The sequence below is a fragment of the Uloborus diversus genome, chromosome 3, assembly GCF_026930045.1.
Source record: "Uloborus diversus isolate 005 chromosome 3, Udiv.v.3.1, whole genome shotgun sequence".
NCBI classification, from domain to species: Eukaryota; Metazoa; Arthropoda; class Arachnida; order Araneae; family Uloboridae; genus Uloborus; species Uloborus diversus.
Window position 1 is genome coordinate 175,449,294 of NC_072733.1, and position 24,590 is coordinate 175,473,883.

Here is a 24,590-nt window from a genome sequence, read left to right on the forward strand (position 1 = left end):
CCATTTTGGTAAACATATGATCGCTAAGTTCAAGTTTTTTTTTTTTTTTTCAAAATGAAATATCAATATAATAATATGTAACTATGCATCAAGTGATCGGTATTAAAACACCATAGACGTGCGTAAGGTAATGAATAACGTCACTTATAAACACTCAAATATTTTAATTAATGAATGATGCAATGTAGCACCTTTTAGTTGATCACAACGAGTCATTATTTATATGCGTGGGTTTTTGCTTCGAAAGTTCGGATGCCCATAATATGACGCTTGTTTTATACTCATAAGTACAAAAGTTACACAACAACGTTTGAAAGCAAACTTAAAAAACCTTAAATACTATATTTTCAGGTCATTTGGAGAGCTCAGTTAAGCACAAATTAATTTAAAAACAGACGCTATCACTACCAATGGTTTTCAAAGTTTTCTTTTCGATGATTATCCATCTCTGAGTTTATACACTGAAGTGACAAAAGTCATGGGATACGTCTTAATATCGTGTAGGTCCTCCTTTCGCCCGGCGAAGTGCAGCAACTCGACTTGGCATGGACTCAACAAGTTGTTGGAAGTCTTCTGCAGGAATATTGAGCCATGCTGTCTCTATAGACGTCCATAATTGAGAAAGTGTTGATGGTGCAGGATTTTGGGCACGAACAGACCTCTCGATGATGTCCCATAAATGCTCGATGGGATTCATGTCGGGCGATCTAGGTGGCCAGATCATTCGCTGGAATTGTCCAGAATGTTCTTCAAACCAATCGCGAACAGTTGTGGACCGGTGACATGGTGCATTGTCATCTATAAAAATCCCATCGTTGTTGGGGTACATGAAGTCCATGAATGGCTGCAAGTGATCTCCAAGTAGCTGAACATAAGCATTTCCAGTCACTGTTTGGTTCAGTCGCACCAGAGGACCAAGTCCATGCCATGTGAAAACAGCCCACACCATTATGCTGCCACCACCAGCTTGAACAGTGCCTTGTTGACAATTTGGGCCCATGGCTTCGTGGGGTCTGCGCCATACTCGAACCCTACCATCAGCTCTTAGCAACTGAAATCGTGACTCATCGGACCAGGCCACGGTTTTCCATTCATCTAGTGACCAACCGATATGCTCACGTGACCACGAGAGTCGCTGAAAGCGATGTCGTGCTGTCAGTAAAGGCACTCGAGTCGGTCTTCTGCTTGCATAGCCCAAGGAAGACAAATTTCGCCGCACAGTCCTACCGGACACGTCCCTCGTACGTCCCACATTGATTTCTGCGGTTATTTGACGCAGTGTTGCTTGTCTGTTAGCATTCACAACTCTACGCAGACGTCGCCGGTCTCGGTCGTTAAGTGCACGCGGTCGACCACTGCGCTGTCCATGGTGGGATGTTATGCCTGAAATTCGATACTCTCGGCACACTCTTGACACAGTGGACCTGCGAATGTTGAATTCCTTAACGATATCCGAAATGGCATGACCCATGCGTCTAGCTCCAACTAACATTCCGCGTTCAAAATCTGTTAATTCCCGTCGTGCGGTCATAATCACGTCAAAATCTCTTCACATGAACAACTTGAACACAAATGAAAGCTCTGCGAAAGCACTGCGCATTTATACCTGTTCTACGCGATGCTACTGCCATCTGTATATTTGCATATTGCTATCTCATGAATTTTGTCACTTCAGTGTATGTTTCTTATTCGCAGGTGGCTTTCGCGAAACCGCAATATTATTTTCGTAAATTTTCACCTTGTGTTTCGGCAGATGATTATGAGTATATTTTTCGAAGACTTATTTCATCTTAATTGCTAAGCGCTCAATCTATTTTTCTAAAAAATAATACCAACATCATGGGCAAAAGCGAGAAACTTTCATTACGAAGAGTGTGCCACTGATATTCTCTTGGTCCCTTTCGCTATTTTTTTTTTTGGGGGGGGGGGGGGGGGAGCTCTTTCTTGGCGGGTTCTCCATAACATCTGATGAGGGTCCTTTACTTGTGGAGGAAGGGCGCACCTGCTAATATTTATTTTCTTAGAACTTGAGACGCATGCAAATTAAAAGTCTGAAAATCTAATAAATGTTCCCTCGAATCATGACAAAAGTTACCCAAAATATCTACCCACATACAGAAGTACAACTGGGCGTCCATCTAATCTCTCTTTTCGTGGCAACCATTTAAAAGATGTAATCCTCCGAGAGCCGTTTTACATAATCAAGAGGAACGCCCTAAATTCATTGCGTCTGTTCCAACTCTCAAACAAGGCGGCCACTCAAATCCAATCCAACTTGGTTAGTCTTTGAAAAGAAACGTCTCAACTATTCCTTCCCATTCTCTTTGCTTATTCAACCGTATTTTCCGGAAGCGGAGGAGAAAATTTTCTCCCTTTGAGAAAGTGACACTTTCTTAATGGAATTTGTTCACCGTCCCTGCAGTATATATCGTTCCCGAAGGAGAAGACTGCAAACGGGCTCTTACAACGACTCATTTGTGTCGCCATTCTTCCCTAGGTGGACTATAAATGTCTGTGAGCGACTGAAGTAAAGTCAATTCAAGCTGTACCTAATACCGCGGTCTCGCGTCTTTGGATGGAGTTCGTTGGTATAGATCATTGATTGAAAATGGAAGAGGGGAGCTTCTGGAAATGTACTTACGGAGCACTTTCTATCTGCTGGCCTTGAAATTTGTGGTGGCTCGTTGTTCCGTGTTCCCGTGGCTTTTTGTTTGAAAACGGGTCATTGTGGGAGGCTGATTGGGTGGCTCTGGTAAGTTGAAGCTTGACCTTGAGAATGTTTATAGTATGGCTCTAGTTAGTTGAGGGATGATCTTCACAATGTTTACCTCTTTTTTGGATAATAGGAAAGGGTAATTGGAGTTGAGTTGGGCTGGATTACTTTCGTAATAGTTTTTCAAAAGTATTCCAACTCAAATCTGCTCCAATAATACGTTACTTCTTTACTGAACTCCTCAAAAAGAGAAACATTGTCAAGGTCATTGCTCAACTAACTAGAGTCGCACTACACGTCTTTAGGGAAATGCAGTGAAAAAAGGACGCGGTATTGGTGCTAATTTGAGTTACAACTATTTCGCAAAACTGGTACGGAAAATCCTCAAATCAATTCAGCACCAATCTCCTTTCCCTGTTACCCCAAAAGGAAGTCATTATCAAGGTTATGTTTCAACTTATTAGAGCCACACTATACAGGAATGCAAGCATTACAAGTACAAAATGGTAATATATAGTGAATCTGAATTACAACGTTTGTCTTTGATTAGTAACAACATAGCAGTAACAAAAGAATGGCCTCATGATATAGTGTCTTTACACGAGAAGTAAAATATTACTCACTTTAAAAGTATTTATTTTTAAAACAACACACTACATAATGTTTCCTTTACAGTGTTACAGGATATAATACAACATTGGAAGAACACAATAATAATAATTTACGAAATGTAAAAGCAGTTGAGGGAGGGGGAGAAAACCGCTAATTTATATTAAGAGATGAAGAGCTCCAATTAATTAACTTTAAAAACAGCGTGAACACATTAAAAAGTCTAAGCCTTGAGATAATAATTTTTAGAAAATTACAAAGCTTGTATAAGCAAAAATTTTCTGCATGATTAAATTTGATAAAAATTCAGTCGCAAGTGCGTTGGTTTCTGAGAGTCATGCTGTGGCATCTGTGCGCAATTATTTAGTCGAAATTAATTATCCTCATATATATCATAGTCAATGATCGAGTAACGTTTCAGACGTCATTAACAATGAAACTCGCGCCACAGCTTGATAATTTCATAATATGTTTTGGTAATGTTTAAAATGCAGGGAAAGGCTTTATTGTGACAAGGCTGAACTGGATCTGGTAACTTAACTGTTTTACTGATAAGACTGTGTCATTTCAGGGGAATGAAGAAACGAAAAAGTAGTCAACAATGAACGCTATCTACTGGAGTTTAGGGTTAATCTACTGAAGTTAGGGTTAAATTTTCAACTATCAAAATATCGCCTAACAGGCAATTGTTTTGTTCAAATGTAGAAGCAATTTTCACCCGTCATATCTTGACAGGCGGTTTTCTAGTGTATTAATAATCTTGTAATAAAGAACATAAAAATAGGCAACAAATATGATTTTGTACTACAGATGTAAAAAATGTTGGACAGCCCTCCCTTAAAAATCAAGTTAAAAATGCACATTAAAATGAAAGAGTAAAATCAAAAAATACAATAATAAAAAATATATAACTCTTTTTACGTGGTACATTAATCTCAGTACATAAACATTTGAGTATGTAGATCTACTACTTCTTCTACTGTGCTGTATGTGTTCATGACAGTGGACACAACGGAAGAGTTTCTAAAAAAAGAAAAAAAAATAAGAGTTTTAAAAGCCATTACCATGGCCATGGGACAATTTGTCATTACCATTACCAAATGCCAACCATTTCTCTTGCTTCTAATTGAAAAAGGACAATAGATTATTAAAAAGCCACGTCATACTGCTTGATACCATACTACTAACTGGTACTTGTCATCTAAATAAATGTTTGAGCCTGAAAAACGTAGGATGATCTGAAGCTTACTTTGTCTCCATTGCATTCAATTCATAGTTTTTGATTAAAATACCTTTTATCAACCGTCTTAAGCTTTCTGAAATCCAGATCATTCAAAATGCATTGAGGAGCTTGTAAATAATTCACATTCCTCTCTGACGTTTCATTCAAAATAATCACTTGTGCATATGAGTAATTTTATCCTCGAAAAACAAAGCATAGGTTGAGTAACCAATACATTAATTACGCACCATGGAAAAAAATTACAGCGACACCAAAAGATCTTCCAATTAAAAGAAAATTAATAGATGCGACAAATGAACGCAAAACAAAGAGCATTTCAAGCGAGTAAGGAGACAACCGCCAAGTTAACATTGTTGAAAAGGAAACAGCTGACGAGGAGAATTTCCTGAAGAATGTTCTCACAAAGAGTGTCTTGTAAGAAAAAGGGGGCAACGGACACATATTTTTCGTAAGTTGAATCCTAAAAACTATCATCATGGAGGTGAAAAAGTTAAAACCTAAAAGACAGATGACTATTATCTTTGTATCGCATTGGTATTTTAATGACTCTTCTGTGACAATTAATTTTCGCTCATTACTGGCAACGTGGCTTGCATTTTATGCAGCGTGGACTATTAAGTATTCAATTATTTACAAAGACATAGTGGTTTTTTGTCTCACCTCAATAATCGTCTTGTTTTATTGTATGGTTTGGTGCAATAGCAACTTTTGTTTGTCTTGGAATTCAGTGAAACCCGTATAAGTTGATCACTTGCGGTGCACTACTTAAGTGGTCAACTTAAGCAGGTGGTCAACTTGTAAAGGTTGATTTATGTGATATAGGACTAATGCTGTACCTGAAAAGCGGTCAACTTACAAGGTGGTTAACATTACAGCTTTTACTGTAAAATGCAATTCGTAGTTGAAGGCAATTTTAGCCGATCAATTCCGAAGAGGCTTAATTATAACTTTTGTTTGAAAATTCTGATTTTCATTGACTTGAAACATACAGTATTTTTGTCTGAATTTCATATCGGATATTTTCTGGTCTTTTGTCGTCGACACCATGCTAAACTGACGAATGTGAAAATTGCCACTTTGCAGGAGAGCCAAAACAATATATTTTTTCCATTTGGCGCGTTAAGTTATTTTCAATGTTTTAATTTTTATAGATAAATATAAGTGTAAAACTATCGTTTGAAATAGTTATAATTAGTGGGTAGCCCTTTTTGAGTTGTACAGCAAACCATCGAATTTGAAAACACGATTCGTGACTTTTCGCATTCATTAGGTGTTGACGATATGTTTGATTTTGTTATGTAAATTACATATGAAATATTCGAATTTTATGAAGAACAATGGTTTTCAATATTTTAATACAGCTTTGCTCTTTAACCATTACTTTTTATTTGCATCATGTTGAGTCGTTTCACTACTTCTTCCCTACATTGACTCTTTATGCAAAATGATTTAGATAAATATCAGGCTCAAAATTCAAGGTAGTTGGTCTGATTTAATTTTCTGACATTTCTTTCTTTCTCCCCTTGTATGAATGATAATTCGTGCCTTCTTAGTATAGTCTTTTCTAACTCTCTCAGAATGGTCCTTTTTTCTAAAGATTTTTGTCTCAGTTTTTCGGTGCATTTTAATGCTTCTAACCAGGAAACCACACCTTAGTTTAATAATGAAAAAAATATATAAATAAGTAGCAACTGAAAGATCATATTTTTTGAAGCATGAATTATGTACGCTCGTCTCCTCGTTTTCAAAACATGCGGTCTTAAAGTCTGCCGAAATTTTTAGGAAGCTCCAAATTTAGCGAATTTTAGTCTGAAATGGAAGATATCCTTCACGAGTTTTGCAGATAACCTAGAATAGCAATGGGATATCTTGCCAGATCAAGATTACCTTTCATTTCTGGCCAAGTCTTTTTTTTTTTTTTGCTTTGGCAACTATTTTGCAACTTTTCTTAAAATGTTAGCAGACTTTAAAGTTTTGTACTTTGATAACGAGGATAAGAGGGAAAATAACTTATCAGGCAAGAACACTTTTTGCTGCGCTCTTTCAATTGCTATCTTTTCTCTCTTTTTTTCCATCATTAAATAGTTCGTGTAACCCTGGTAAATTTTTATACCACAAATTGAAACCAAATGTATTGACATTACACTAAAACAATAAAGAGAAGAACTTCTATTATAGACTTACTAGTTTTAAGAGCATAGACTTTCTTGGAGAAAACACACATACAAAAATTTTTAAGAGGTGTCAAACCAATGTGCTCTTGTTCTCTTTACCCCACATATATCCCTCCCTCTGGAATTTTAATCCTTAGCAGAGGTGGAGGGAATGTTTCTCCCCCGCACTCTTGCCCTTTCACGGTGGTCCTCAACAGCAGGGACTCCACAGTAAAATTCACAGCTCGACGTTGATTTATTGCTGGACTGCCACCACCTATCTCTGAGACTGTAAAAACAGATATAAATTTTTACCATTGAAACAGGCGGACGAAAAATACTAAATGTTCTAAAAATATAAATGATTGACGCCCAGTTGTATGCCATAAAATTAATTTCAACTCAGAATTTTTAAAAAAAAAGTTTGCTCAACAAATTCATTATATATATATCTGCTTAGTGACTTCCAACAGCTAAAATACCTCGGTTTTGGAACTCTAAATATAGGAGGGCTCAAATTTTGAAAAGATAAACATTTATGCCATGACTTTCAAAGTTTGAAAAATAAGAGCAAATTGTTTGCTATTTTTGCGCATTGCAGAATTTTTACTTTTATAATTCAATTTTACACCTTTTGCAATAAATTTGCACCGTGAAGCTCTTTGCTTTTAACGCAATAAGACTTGATTACATGAATAATCAAGAAAGCGCCGCGAGGAGGTGGGTGAATTTTGTGATCTATCCTACTTTTCTCGTCCACTAAGCCAAAATGGACAATAATTAAATGATTGACATTTTTACATTTATAATTAGTATTTTAGACTTAAACAAGTTTCCCCAAATACCTTTTCTGCAGATTCACTGACCAGTTCTACAGTTACTCTTACATTATTCATCATATTATTCAGTGTTTTAAAACCTCAAGAAAATTATCCTCGTAAAAACAACAAATTGAAAGAATTTAACTATCGTCTTTTTTGGAGGGGGGGGGGGGGCGGAGGAGGGTTAGTGGATGGAAAGGGCAGGGTGAACCACAAAGCTTACCCTCATTGCTCTCTTTCTAAGGCTTTCATTGTATAATAATAATAATACAGAGAAGAAACCAAACAAAGAAATGATACCTTTGAAAAAGAGTTGATTTCTGATATTAGTAAACAAATTTAATACGAAAAGTTTTATAAACCATTTTTAAATGTTTTTCAAAACTTCATATGCATTATAGACTGTTTATGTTTTCAGACTCCAAAACCGTTCGCCGAAATCTTTTCTCTAATTTCGAGACTAATTTCAATTATCATTATATTCTGACGGAAGTAAAGTCACTTCCGAAAAGGAACTCAGTTTAAATACTTTATCCAGGCGTCACTATGATACGTTAAGCATCTGCTTTCCCAAACGCTGCTTATTGTATTTAGAAGTGAAGCTCGCCTTAATGGATTAATTGTTTGGCATACCTTCTTTAAACTTTGTTTCGACTCGGGAGCTATCCACTTGTGGAAATTACGGAGGCATTTTCCAAGGAACAGACACAGACAAATTAATGTCCGTAACTGCACCACAAAGTAAGTTTTATTTGACTAATGAGTACCGTAATTGAGAAGACAATGTAAACCCTACTCATTTAAATGGCATTCGCAGCAACTGCTTATTTTAATTGCGGTTGCCCCCGCTTTTGGAAACCCCTTTTAGATGCCCACGCGACATGACGGCATTTCGTCGGTGCATTTTTCAATCAAGAAATAGTACGCATTTTTAACGCTTCTTAAATTGTGGCTTGATCGTGCTTTGCGAAAGGGAGCAGATTTTACGAAATAGGACTCCGCTGTTTTGGTATCTGAAGGCTTCCAGCCCTCTCTTACGAAGCTCCGCATGAAATTTCGTCACACTTGCTATTTCTTAAATTGCCGTGTAATTAGTCGGCGTCGGCACAAACAAAGACGCTTCAGATAGCTGATTATTGCCGAAGATAAACTTGATGCAGCATCAAGCACTCTGCCAAATCATGGCTCAGATTCGGTGGAAGCTTTTTTACTGACTAAAATGGGACGTGCCGATCCTGTTTGAGGTCTTATTAATTAAGAATACTGAAAAAACCAAAAATAGCTCTTTTCAGTTTCTGCTAAACCCACCAATGTCATATCTCTGGTGAACCATCAAGCAACCGTAATTAGGATAGTGTTTAAAAAGTTGTAACTAATTGAAACTGATTTCCATGTTAGCTCATAAACTGAGGTATTTTTAATCCTTAACGATAAGCTTTGTGGTAGACTTAACATTTCTTATATGTAAAACCATTATATTGCACCCCGGCAAGAAAAGTGACAACTCAAAAAAAAAAGGGTTAGTTTTTGTTGTCTAAACTGATAATGCATAATTTAAGATCGCATATTTTTTTTCTAAATTATGAAATTTTAATGATGTTTCACTATCGATTATATCGTTTTTACGCCATTACGCGCCTGTTATGCAAGTTTACTTTGTGCTAGTTCTGTGGCAATGGTAAGAAATAGCATTAAATTTCGAATTTAAATCAGTTGTAGTTGTTTTTTTTTCTGAAATTTTGAGTTGCGTCACTGTCTTTGTCAGGGTGCAATGTGGTCACGTAAATAACATGCACGTCAGATTTTGTGCAAATAGATGGGACATGTGTGTCTATATATGGTGCATAAAATATCCGAAACTACAATAGCTTTACAAAATTTCATTGATTTATTATTCATCTCGAAAATACTTTAATAACTAATGACATTACTTATATTTAATCCTTAATTACAAAGAAACCTGCAATAAAACCTAAAACATGGCAGAGTGAATGCGTTATTTTGAATATGTGCATTATATTTGTGATATTTTGAAAGTAAAAATTTTGTGTATTTTTAAACGATTTTTTTCAGCTAATATTAAGATTATAATGTGTCAATCACATGAGAAAAATGTAAATTATAAATTATTTGTGTTCGATAATTTATGAAAAAAATTTGCACTTTGGAGACGTGTTCCATGATTTTTAAAGGGTTGACACCTCTACAAGATTGATTAAAGATATAAGCCTCGAAACTTAGGCACTGAATCCGGTGATGGGGATACAATTTTTCGCAATTTCTACGTTTTAAAGATATACGCTATTGAAATATAGCAAGGGTATATTTCAATGGCGAAGAATTCCTCGACCACTCGCTTGGCTTGGAATATTCAAGGCAAAATTAAATTCCTAGTGTAGTTTTGCATCGAAGAGAGTCAGTGTCTCCATCTAGTGGGAAATTAACGTAGACCCCGAACCGTCGTGAATAAACGAAATACAGCTACGCATTAGCAGAGAGCATGTTTGTTTTTGCGGCAAGTTTCAGAAAATAAACAGCGTCCACGTCGTATGATTACGCGACATGTAAAAGATCCTTCAATTAATTGTTTGGCTTGGAGTGCTCGTGGCAAAATTGAATTTTTAGTGCAGTTTCATACGGAGGAGAGTCCAGCTGTTTCCATCTAGTGGAAAATTTGAGCGTCAAAATTTTTGTGGTAAAAGCGCCCGCCGATAATAGTGCTACTTGAAAGAATGGTTGCTAAATCAGGCGATTGCACTAGGTCTGCGGAAAAAAAGCTATGCAACGCTTATTCTTTTCTACTTTTCGTTACCCATTTATCATTATCTCAAATAGAGTTAGTTTTTCTACATTAAATTCGATCTCTATGAATGGTGCTTAAAATGTGCATAAACGTTTTCCCACACCCTGTCCGATACACGCAGACTTACGCCATTGAAACTTTTCACTATTGTCTACATTCAAGCGCGTTTATCTACGAACGAATATTGTTGTATGTCCAAGCTTTCGTTATAACGAATAAATTTTACAATAATCAAGAAACAAACTAAATACGTACAAAAAAAAAGTTAATTCACTGGTGAAAACCTAAATCTTCAAATAACACGATAGTTTATAAATAAGTAAAATACTAGTTCACACTCACTATTTCAGTTATTTGAACCAAAACTGACACGTATTCATGCGCTTAAGCTTAAAAACACATTTTAGGAACACAGTACAAAAGATAAATATATTTACCTGCTTTTAATACTTTGAAAAGTATACATTTTCGATAGGGTAAAGGGCAAGTCTTAACTTAGGCTGATATAGTTCATTTGCATTGTTAGGGCACCTCTATCCTGTTATTGACCAGCATGTGTGAATGGTCGCATTTTCCTGTTAAAACTCCGAATTGATCAAGTTTTATTTTTGCGTATGTGAGTGAATCGTTAATTTTCAAAAATAAATTATTTGATATTGTTTTTCTATTATGCGGGAGATTAAGTGAAATGAGACTAATGTTGTAAGTACACAGCTAAAAGTTTTTGAAAAGGAAGCCCCAACTTTAATTTCTGCTGATCAGGTTTTCGTAAAATTACACAAAATCACTCTTTAGTTTGCGAACTCTCTGCGAAGCATTTAGTTTTCCAAAATGTTGATCCAACGTCTCACTAAGTGAAGCACTGATCTAGCTAAATCAAATCAGCACAAAATGTACCGCATTGTGATATTGATAAGAGTTCGATTAACGCTAAATTGTTTTTAAAATGCAAAATTATTTTAAGAAATTACATGAATAGTAAGAAAATCATAGATCAAACCTGAACCACTTGCATCCGTATGATAAAAATTGCTTGAGCAATAAAAAAGAGAGAGAGAGAGAGAGAGAAAACCCTTAAAACAGAACGTAATGTTTAAAGGGGATTTGATTGGAAATGTTTTTTATCAGAACCCTGTGGGTGGCATGCCGCGTAGTGTGGCCACAAATCATTCCAGTAGTAAATTAAATTAACCTATTTTGCTTAATCAATTCTGAGCATTAATTACCAATGACAAGTTTCATTCCTACTATCCTCATTTCTGCGTGTTAAAAAAAAACAAAGTATTTATCTGGCTAGCAACGGTTATCACAACTCGTCTCAATGGCAAAGAATTAATTTTCACTGATTCAATTAATATGCCATTGAAGACGAATGAAGCATTTCTGTTGTTGATACATCCATACAGAACGTGACCAGAAACTTAAAAGTGCGAAAATGTCTGTCACGAAATAGCTACACTCGCTGTAATTAATTAATCAGACAATTGTTGAAGTAATGCATTATTATTGCGCAATTATTAAGTCTGCTTGATAAACAAATTAGAAACTAGGCGTAACATATATGTTAGCTTTCTTAATCGTAACAATGGCTGAATGCTCGGAGCATTAGAAATTAGCATATATTGTACGCAATCCTGTTAATCACTCGTAAATTTGGGGAGTGAACTTTTGTGAGTAAAATTTATGTTCTTTTCGCTCGATGGATGGTTGGAATCAGTAGCAGCCTACGTAATTATGTCATTATTGTTTGCCGAAAATGAGCCCGGTAATGAAGAGCAACTATTGTGACTTCTTTACAAAAATTTCACGTCTTAAAGTAATTGGGATTTTCGTCTATCATATTTAATGTCACAAAATCAACAATTACCACAATTAGTTAAACTCACGCAATGTTTCTTGTTTTTCTTTTTCTGTCAGTTATAAAATATATTTGCGCAGAGGAAAAGTTATAGCAATGTTAGCTAATTCAATCTGAATATGTAAGATTGAAAACGGTATTTTTATTTATCAAACAACTGTGTGAGAAAGCAATTTATCAGTCTAACCAATTACATCCATCTATCGACTATTTATTATTTATCTCTTAGCTATCTCCGAAAGATTAACAAATTAACAATACGTACGTTTTTCGCACATTAACTCTTTCCTTTTTGCATTTCTTTTTGAAAAACAGAGAGGAAGGAAAGTCTCTCTCGCTTCCAAAGAAAAATTTTCGGTGCACTATATCGAAAGTAAAGATCTTAGAAAACTCAACTAGTTATCAGTTAGATACATAAACTTTGATTGTCTATAGAATGTTTAATTTTTAGAGATGTTACACATCTTCATCTGAAGAATTTTTCTAGTAAGTAAAATTGCTCTTGGCTTATTTTCCATAGTTTGTCTGCTTTTTGAATAGCTTTGGGTTATAAATTCACTCGTTGAAGTTTTTCTGAAGTGTTATTCGATTTTCCCTGAAAAAAGCATCTATAATTTTAACATATTCAATATTTTAACACATATACGTTAAGATACAATGAAAAGTAAATTTATTTTTAAAAAACAAAATATAAGTCGAAAAACTGGATTTATTCCTTATTTTTGTTAGTATTTCATAATCGTTATGCATTTCTGCAACAAGGGATCATTTTTAAGATCGGATAAATGCTGATCCAACCGTGTAGTCTTAACATCGCAATTTTCTTTCTATGTCAGAACAGCTTATTAAAAAAAATATTTTCTTAATAGATGACGACAACTTTACTATTATGATTTTTATTGATAAAAGAAAAAGCTTCGTACTTGATGTAAAAAGTTACCTGGTTAAGAAAGTAACATACAACGAATTATGAGATAGTTTCTTAGTATGAAATACCATTTGCTCGAATACAGTTGATATTTTTCAATAAAGGTGATATTTGTTGTTCCAGGGAATTCACAATGAACTCGGGGAGGAGGGGGGGGGGAATAAGAACTAGCATCAACATAACTTTTTCCATTGAGCGTTAGATTTACACTTCAAGCTCTTTTAGAGTGCGCAACCTATGCGTGTTCTCTTTTCTTCCTTCTTAGCTGTTGCAGTATCACTTATTAGTCGGGATAAACAACATACCAATTCCAATAAAGTTTTTTATGGAACTAGTTCTTACTGAATAAGAGCGTAAAATGCGACTTTACCTCATATAGTCACGCCTGGCTTAAATACACCAGCTCCAAAACTTTTAATGAAATTTAATTTTTTGAGAATATGTGATATGCTTTCTTGAAAAAGTTGTCAGTAATCAGGTACAGAGTGCAACAGAAAAAGCTCCTCTATTTGAGAAACTAAGATAAAGGAAACCAAATTAGTTAGGTCATTTTTTTTTTGGGGGGGGGGGCTATATGAACATCCGTTTAGCTATACGCAATATTAATGTTTTGAACAATACGTCACTCAAATGGCTGCCTCCATTACTTAAGTTTTGATTGAGCCATTTCTTGAAGTGTTGCTGATCCCCTTGGTCCAGACCCCTAGACTGAGTCCAAGATATTGTATCGCACTAAAAGGTCAAAAATTCTCCCAGTCATCCAACAGTTGCCCCACGGAGGCACCGATACAAGAGATGATATGAGAGGGAGAGGCAATAGCCGAGCAAGGGCATGTAGAAAAGGCCCTTGTGGAACTTCTAATGTGGCCAGACCTTAGCCTAGCTAAGGCAGTTTGTTCAAGTCTTGAGCGGGTGTTCTCTGAAGTTGTTTGCTATTTGACCACCAGTGACATTTTTCTTTTCTTTGAGGTTACAAACTTTGCGGTTAAAAAGTGTAAAAGAATTGCTTCTAAACTTAAGAAGTCCTCGAGGAAATGATAACTCATGAAGTTGAAGTAATCACACCTCACACGACTCCTGAAGAGCACCTTAATTAGAGAACGGTTTACGATGCAGCAACTATGGAGGCAGTCAATTGAGTAACGCATTCCTTAACACACTTATATAGAATTCTTAAATGGTATTCTTAAATGAAAAAAAAATAAATAAATAAAAATTTCCTACCTTGGTTTCGTTTTTTTTTTTAGCTTGCCTAATTGGGGAGTTCTTTCTGCTGCACCTTGTATATCTACAGTGTATAAATTGATTTTAGCATTACTGAACTGTTCATCAGAGAAGCATTATTTTTCCATGTATGTTAAAAGAGGTCGGGCACCGTGATGTTTCACACAAGCCTACATGGCACAGATAAATTTTGAGTGCCGTTTTCCCCCAAGAAATAAAATAATATTTGCACACTGTTGGGGCAATAGTGAACGTCCATTAAATGCTGCATCAAATGCACTAAAATAATTAAATGATTAACTGATGCTAGCGGTTAAAAAAAAAAACATAATTATTTTCCATTAAATATACAGTAAAAATTTATGGAGATGTGTGTGTTCACAAAAATTCAATTCAAATTAAAGCTATTGAAGTTTCACAAATAAAACTGTCGCAATTTACGGAGCAGATTGTTACTGTTCACGTTCATAACAACAAGGCTAAATACATAATGCATTCCAATAATACAAGACCATGTACACAATAAAAAGGGCGGTAATTGTTGCGCCATTTTTAATTTATTGATTTAAATGTGCTAAATATTTTCTTAATCGTACAATGACTGGAGATTATTAATGATGTGATAGTTTGAAGCATCGTCGTTTCCAACGCAAGCCAAAAGTTCGTTTCCTTAGAGATAAGTAATTTAAAATCATATTTAAACTCACCTTCGTTTAAATCAAAAACGTCAATTGAATATGAATTGTTCTCAGCTGATATTCAACGACTAATATGAATATATTTGCATTTGTGAATCAGGTCAAATAATATATTGCAAACACTACTTAACTATATTCTTAATATCAAGAACAATATTATTTTAGCAACAACAGATTTCCTTGAAAACGTTAGTGCTGATATTAATTATTGAAAAAATACCTTTAAAAATATTGAAAACAATGGCAAACAATGATGGTACCAATGGAAACAAAAAGGGATTAACTACCGACAAGAATGGAATATATATATACTCTTAATCACCAATTAAACAAAATTTCCGGAAATGTCAAAAAAAGAAATAATGGCTGAGATCAAACTTAAATAGTATTTTCCCGACTAAAATTCAAAGACTTTGCGTATATTTTTGTTTTAAACTGGCAACACTAAACTAACAGAAATGAAATTAAAATTAAATTTAGAAATTAAACTCCTGGTAAGTGTTCATTAATTTTACTTTTACGTCCAATTTAATTGAAACTGTAGTAAATGACGAACGAAACTAGTGATTCAAATAAATGAGAGTCAAACATATGATAAAAAAACTTAAATTTCGCTTCGAATTTAAAATTGAATTGAATTATAACAAACGGACCAGCAAAAGAGGTAAAAAAAATGAAACTAAAAACTACACCTCTGACAATTAGTCAAAAGTGTTGTTTTTAGTAAAATTGAAACAAAATCACCAAATATGAAAAATAAAATGATGGTAGCCGAAAAATTTTTAAAAATTGTACATCTATGAAAAATTAAGAAATTTTCCTCTTTTTGCAAAGTTTAAATAAAATTTCTGGAAATGAGAAATCAAACTGATGATAGAAATTAGTTTTAAAACATTTGGACAATAATTTAAAATTTTCTTTCTTATACATTTTTTTATAAAAGCGTATTGCTCTTTGTTTTAAAAAGGAAGTCAATATCTTAACTGTTAGAAGAAGTTATTAATACTTTTTATTTCTTTTTTAAATTTTATTGTTCGCAGTTGCACTGTTTAATTAATTCTCTGTTATACTTAAAAGATTCTGAAGCTCTCACTGGCGTCTTTAATTATTATAGGAGTGTTCAATTTAAATGCTACCCATACTTAAACGAATAAGTTTCAGCTTTCGAAAGACGTGAATGAATTACCAAAGAGAAGTGGCCGGTTTATATTTTAAGCTTCAGAGCAGTTTGTGATTTACCGTAGTTCATCGGTCAAAACCCAATCATCTATCAGAGCTGTTTTTATTGAGCAGGGCAGTCATTGGAATGTATTTCGTAAAGATCAAAGTTATAGCTTCCTGTTCAGCTTCCTTATTTTTGCTTACAGTGACCTAAGGTGCAAAGCTAAAAGAAATTGTTCTGGTTGCGATCATTACGTTGGATCATCATTTTCAATCGTAATAGCCATTAAAGTGAATAAACGTGATTTAGACCATGATCTAGTATTATTAGGCTCATTTTTTAATATGTTAAAAGTTACCCTTTTGCTAAAAGAAATTACATAGAAAATTATATTATCGTGTGTGAAAAGCTCTTCAATAATTGTTCGCATAGTTACCAAATCTAAATGATTCTACAATAGTTTCTTATGATTGAAATCAGGATAAAACTTGAGATTTTTCCCTCATGTATAATTAAGGCCAAAACGGAGTATTTGACACATTTTCAACATTTTAAATGATTGCACCCATGGTACGTTCATGACACGTTTCAATGTTCCACAAGTTTTGCTCCTATGGTTGTGAGGTTGTGTCACATTTTGGGTATTTCAAAAATTTATCTCTTTGTTGAATTTGTGTCACATTTTTGGAATTTCAAAGCTCAATGTATTGAGAACTATCTCGCTACCTCCTTTTGAAAAATTTCATTCCATAGTATTAACAGAAATACTTAGGAACTAATGGATTTGAGTTAAAATTTTAAACAGCACCTGAAAGAGAACTAACATACCAATTTATTGTTATACAGTGGACATCGGAACAAGCAGCTATTTATAGTGAAGAAAATGTCCCTACAGCTTTAAAATAGCTTTTATTATTTATCTGAAATGTGGATGTACATAACATATATTATCAGAAGCTAGATAAATACGGTTACTTTGAGAATATATTTTATTTTAGTAATTAAATTTAGATAGATAGGCGTAACAGACTCATATAAAACGCCATGCTTTTGATATACCTTAACATATATGCCTACTACGTACAACCTAGTTGACAATTCGTAGAAAATAAAATATTTTAGACAAAAGAGGGTTTTCAATAAAATTTACTTATGTATGCAAATTGAACACTTTGAAAAATGAATGATGTATGAAAAAGAAATACTTTTGTGCATAACAGATTAAAATTGAATCCGTAGCAATTTGACGAGTATCAATAAGCAAAGTATCTGCTTAAGCTCTAAAATTCTTCTTCTTACATTTAAAAGAATAATAGCGAAATAAAACTGCAATAATATACATATATTATGTATCCAAAAGTATCCAAACTATTCAGGAAAATATTTACTATCGCGGATAAAAATTTTATTTGACTTAAAAACGCAACAATTGTGAAAAAATACAGTACGCCCCTAATAATCCTTTATGTGGTCCATTTCTGCTTGAAAAAAAAAGGGGGGGGGGACACTTAGTTCTGGTTCATAATCATCGCAGTACGTTAAAGGCTAAACAAGCTGATTTTTCTCCTTTCTCTTTTTGGGGAATTCATGGAATAAAGGGGGAGTTAGTTATCCTCGCGGATTTGAGTGGGAAAATCCCTCGTAATACTACTGGGAATGTAGCCCGAATTTGGATAGCAATTCGGATATTTTCCAAAACTTCCGACGAAACAAACTGACACAAGAGAGTATTTAATTTTCTCGAAATATTGCACAATATTGTTTACACTAAACACACTTTAATTTAAAATGTCATTTTTTTCATTGCTACAACATTTGTTCATTAAAATGCTTTTTTTTTAAACCTGTCATTTTTATGCATTTTTCGAAGTATCCTATATGTAGAGCATGTCCCTTTTTGCAACCGTTAAACTTGGATAAATGTTTCCAAAAAAAAAAAAAATGGTCAAAATGAAATGCATAGTTAATACATTAAAAGTTTAAAACGAAAAAATAATTTAGTGAAAAAACAGGAAATCTAACTTTGTATATAGTCCCTATGTCACCTTCCCCTCCCCCCTTCATATTTAGGTAAATTACAAGCATCAAGAAACGCAAAAAATATGACATCAGTGTCACCAACATTCTTCGATATATTAAAGCTCAAAATTCTAAGAGAAAATGAAATGGGAACATATTGTTCATCCAAAAGAACACCGATTAAAGGAATTATTAAAGCAAAAAACAGTATAATTTATACTTTTCATTGCTTTTGTTAAAAAAAAATTAACTTGAATTCTGAAATTTTGAATTCAAATTATGTTTTTCGCAATCACGAGTTGCGACAGGACCCTACTCATTGGGGGCTATTGTTTCTAGAAACAGCTCCTGTCCCCCCCCCCCAAGCCTACCCCTCCTCCTGGGCGGTTACGTGTGTATAGTTGTGTGTCAGTGTGCAGGCATGTATGTGTAGGCGCGCGTGCATGCATGTGTTGGCTTTGTGTGTGCGTAGACCTGTGTGTATGCACGTAGGCGTGTGTGTATGTGTGTAAAGGCTTGTGTGTATGAGCGTGTGTGTGTATAAGTGTGTGTATGAGCGTGTGTGTGTATGTGTGTATGTATGTGTGTATGAGCACGCGTGTGTGTAGGGCATGGACGCCACCGACCAGTAGAAACAGATTCCAGGAGGTAGTGCTCGGAGTCGCGCCTGCAGGAGGCCGGTGGGCGGTGGTGCTGGTGTCCCTGGTTCAAGCTGAAAAAGGCACGGACCTCAAAAACGGTCAAGTGAGAACAATAAGCAATCGTGATTGCTCAAAAAAAAAAAAAAAGAAAAACAGACAAAAGAAATAGTTTTCTCTGATGCGTAAAAAAATACAGCAAAAGCTCCTACAGTTCTGAAAAAAAAAAAAAAATCAGGTTTTTTAATCCGCTATGTGACCCCAGAAAACTACGAGTGTGAAGTGGCATAAGTCATTTATAAGTAAAAAATAAATATTTTCAAGTTTTCGTTCATATGAATTTGAACTGAATATTTTAATTGAAAGTCAATAAAAAAAATAATTTTGGAAACTATTCAACCAAAGCTTGTATAAAAGAATGTTTTAGTAAGTAAGCATAGTTAAGTAACAAACATGTTAGGATCCTTAACAATAACCGAAATTATCTATGTTTCATACAAAAACTAAAGTAATCTGAAATTTCGGAATTTCGGTATGTTTCAGCGAATTTATTTTCAACAGTACTTATAAAATCATTCTCTCATTGAAAAACCGAATCAAATACTTATGTGACGCGACACACAGTTTGCAAAACGCGGCATTATGTTAGTGCACAGTAGCAAACCTTACCATTGTGACGAAATTTTCACCAAAAAGTATTTTTCCTCCAACAGAAGAATCACTAGGATCATATGAACTAAAGCGCTATTATCAGGTTTTTTAACGATTTAGATGAAAAATAATTGAAGCTCAAAGTTAAAAAGAGCTCAAGTGATGAACCACTCGGAAAAGCAAAGCAGCCGTATCCAAGTAATTCTCAGTACCGTGACTAATTGTTGTTCCGAATGAGTAGACAGTGGCTAGCATACCACTCAGATGACTTGGAATGTGCCCTGCTACACATTGTTCGCCAGATTTTAGATTTTCCCGCGAAATAAATTATTTAGTCGCCCTTAATTTGCTACTGAATTCCAATTTCTTGGTATGAGTATTATTCTTACTGGGACCGAAACGTCAAGAGGATTTGATAATAGGCTTAAACTCAGAACGAATAAAAAATTGTTTTGTCTTTCGTTTTCATTGTAAGACAGCTTATATCATTTTGTCGCAAATATCTTTGTAGGAGTATCCATTAAACTGTGAACACGACGAATTTCTCATTTGTAGGCAACAATTGGTGTTACTTCTTTTTTCTACTGATGCAGCTTGAAATAATAACCAAGTATAGAAAGAAAAAAAAATATTTTTGTTAATATGTGGAGTAAGCTGGTTTACGTTCGAAGTCACTGATAGCTATTCATACAATACATACATACATGTACAAGATCCGACAAACCAAGAGCGACTAAAAAGTGCCTTGGGCACTATTTGTTTCATTAGGACAACAAAAACATCGATATAAACCGAAAGATAATTTATCTGAATCCCAAAAACGTGTTCCTGGCGCCTGAAATTTTGTACTTTTCGTCGGAAACTGTACAAGGGCGTGCACAAGGGGGGAGGGGGCAGAAGGGACACTTGTTGGCCCGAGATTTTTAAAATAAGGGGTGAAATGTATGTAAGGACGTAGGAGGGAACAATATGGAAGCTGCCCATAAAAGTCATTCGGGACGGGCCCCAAAATTTCTGTGCATGCCCCTGAAACTATATATACTGCCATGAAAACTACTTTAATTTCTGAAAAACAAAAAGTTGACTCAAATTAACCAGAACTGGCAAAACTATAACTGTGTATATTTGAAGATTTCAAATTACGCTAATATATCCTTTCATTCATTGGCTAACGAACTAATCCAACATAATGCATAAACCAATTAAATGCTTCATTATAATTAGTCAGAAAGTTGTAATAAATTTTCTTTTGTAACGATAAAATGGTAAGCCTAGATATAATATTTAATCTTTAAAATGTTTTGAATAAAAAATATCCCCGTAATAAATGTCGAAGGAGTTGAAATTTATTCGCTGATGTAATTACTGAAACTTGCATCGTAATCTGCTCCATGCAATTCAAATAAAAAAGCCTATTAATTTGTTCTCAAGTCATCTTAGAAAATTTATGCTCGTGATTTTTATAGGTGAATTAGGCACAGTTTATTAGTATTTAAGATTACAATCTTTCTTTTAAAACATTGCAATTCTTTTAATTGCGCTTTGGCTTTGTTTAACGAAACCGTGGAAGAAAATTTTTACCTTCTTAAATTCAGAAGCTTTCCGTGACGGATCTGGTTTTTTACTTTTTTAAAAAATAATGCTGGAATAAGAAAATAGTTGTCTTATTGATTATCTATTGTTAAATTTCCTTCGTACTCATTACTATGTTTTTTGGGCGGAGGTAGACAACTAGGTGTACTGTGATTAACATGTATAACAGAGGATTTTAATGCTTGCCTTTAGTTTCAATGCAGGTATTAATTGCAAAATTGCATCTGATCCATAATGTCAGTTCATGTTTGCCAAAATATTTGTGTGTAAGTGTGCGTAAAAGAAATATCCCACGTATTATTTGATTGTAATATGTGTTATTGTGAAAATCTTTTGAATCAATCTTTCTATTTTTGAAAATTCATGATTCTTTTGTAACTTAAAGTCAATTTTTGGTTTGACCGGTTATCCATGAAAATATTTTTTTTTTTTTCAATTTCTAACTATTTAATTCTTTTTTTTTTAATCCAGCTATTTCTTAACTGCACCTATTATTTCTAACCCTCTTTAACATGCTCCGAAAATTTGTAAAAAGCATTAGATTTTAGCCCCGATTTTTAAAAGTATTAATAAATAAAAACATAATACATTATTTAAAACTTACCATTATAAATATATTAGCTCCGCTCTGATCTTATTAACTACCGATGTGTTCCACTTTGACGATGCAATACATATTCCAATATATCGTTAAAAGGTTATCCTGTTCGCTTCCCCCGAAGCATTTTCGTAGTCCTTTTAAGAAGTCCCCCCCCCCCCCAAATAATAATAATAAATGAATAAATAAATAAAAAATTATATTTTTCTTTATAACTCTAGTGTCTAAAAAAGGGTTGTTTTTAAACACGAGGAATAAAAAAGTTACTTGCACAAAAGAGACATATAGTAGAACACAAAAGAGAAGTATAGTAGAATGTTCCAGTCTCACGATATTAACTCTAAACCTTTTCTTTTCCCCATTAAGAATTCTCTATCGCGTTCACTGTTCCGAAACCACTTGATCGTACTCTTAAAAAGGGGAAAATAAGCAGATACTTTCCTTTCTACAAATAGAAAATATCATCTTTTTTTTTGGAACTGAAAAAAAAAAAAAAAATGGTGAATTACTTGGTGGATAAATATGGAAAAGTGAAAGTGTCTATTATTATTTTTAAACGCTATTGGACCGTTCTAATTTTTATAACACTCATGACCTGTCATCAGTAACCACCTAATCTATCTGGAAACACTGAAGCGTTCATCCATTTGTTTTTCCATATCCATAATCTTCGATTTAATGGTTTGTTTGGGGGCTTGGTATTAAATCTGGCGAAACAAAACATGTCCTGGTGCGTAACGCGTTGACGGGAACAAATCATCATAACGATATTCTCATTCAAGTGATTAATGTGTTTTAAGTGAAACGTTTGCTTGAAAAATATTTCTAAAGAGAAATCGACGAAATTATGAGGAATGGTTAAAAATTTAGGAAGGTTCATTCTCACGTAAAGAAATACTTCAGTTTTCATGTTTTTCATCAAACTTTTTGAGATACACAAAATTTCAAAACGTAACAAAATCAATGTCAAATAAAATTTTAAATTCAATTTAAATATCCTTTTTCAAATCCGGAGAAACTTTCTTAAAATGAAACTAGCTACATTTGTATGAATATTGTTATTCGTATCAATACATTGTTTGTACTAGTGCATACAGGTATTTTAAGAGACAAGGTATAGTTTCACCAATTGACGAAAAAGAAATATATATTGTTCAGTAAAAAAAAAGATTTTATTATTAAAGCAACAGATATTTCCTCTTTTTTTTTACAAGAATCAATAAAAAAGAACACATTGTCCATTTTATATTATTCAACATGATAGATATATTAATGCCGCTCTAACCTTATTAAATATCAATGTGTTCAACTTTGACAATACAAATCTTGATACATTTTCCAATTTATCACTAAAAGGCTTTGTATCCTGTTTACTTCCGAAGCATTTTTATAGTTCTTTAAGAGGCCCGAGAGAGAGAGAGAGAGAGAACAAAAAAGGCTTCTAAGGTTCAGTTGCTTCGATGGTGCTAAATCATTTATGATTGAAAATGTATACTGTGCTAGGCTATGTGTACTTATAATAGGTCGATTGCTATATGAGGGACACAATTCTCTTTATATGTACCTCTGCTAGTAGGCTGATACCGTTAGTTTAAAAAAAACATAAAACATGGAAGTTAAAAAATAAATAAAATAAATAAATAAATAAATAAATAAACAAGATTTAGTATTCAGTCAAAAGCATTTTTCAAAGAAATATAAGCTGTAAACAAAGCGGGTGTATTTTGTTATTGCTATTTTAAATATAAACTTTGGATTGGCTTTAATTATCACTTATGTTTCATTTTTTAACATTGCTAATGTTTATAATTTTAAACTTTCGCTAAGAGCGTTTCCTTTTTAAATTTTGAAAATTATTGTATATAGTTTAGGCACACAATAAATGAGCATAAAGTCTATGCATAAATGTACATACTTTGCAAACGCAGAGACATTTTGAACTTTCTCTCATAACATTTAGTTTTCTAACTCAAGACCTGAAAAAGTGTTCAAGAAGGAAAGAAGTAGGGGGGAAGCAAGTATTGAGGGAAATAGAAGCGATTTTCCTCGAAAGAAATCTGTCGAACTACAAGTCGGGGGAAAAAGCAAAGTTCTTTTTGTTGAAGTTGTTTTAAACGGAACCCCTCAGTTTGCCTTTTGTGCTTGTATAAGGTCGTCGTTCGGAAATAAAACTCCTTCAATTCACTGCTCTTTAGTGAAAACGTTTAACCGTGAATATCATGAATACCTAATCGAAATCAAGTTGCAATCAGTCTACTTGGTTGAAAGAAATAGTGAATCCAATTTCGTCTGGTGTATTTGTATTGTTTGTCTCGTTCTTTGAAGAAGGTTTTTTTTCTTGTTTGTTTAAACCTTGCTTTCGTCGAAAACACGATTTTTTTTTTCAAAAGATCTTTCGCCGTGAATTCTTGTTCTTTCTTTTACTTGATTTTACTTGCATGTATTGATTTATTTACTTTTACTTAAAGTTCTTTGTTTTTTCTGTAATATGAAACAATAATTGTTTATGTTTTAAAATAATATACAATACGTCATTTTTTATGTTTTGAGGAACTCGTCAGTGAGCTTCCAGGCTCTATTCAAAAGAGTAATAAATAATAATTAATTACTATTGAAGATTAGTATGGGTAGAATATTAAATATGTTTTGTTTCGCTATTATTTTGTTCGTTTCGAACTACAAAATACAAAAAAAAAAAAAACCCTCATAAACTAATAATAATGAAATAAAGTAATAAACAATGAAAAAGTGTTCGTATGTTCTTGCAACCCAGCTCATATTTCTCGCACGTACTCGACTATTAATTTGATGTTTATTAGAGCTATTTTTTTGGACAAATTCACACAACATTACAAAAATAAAATATTAATTTGATTAAT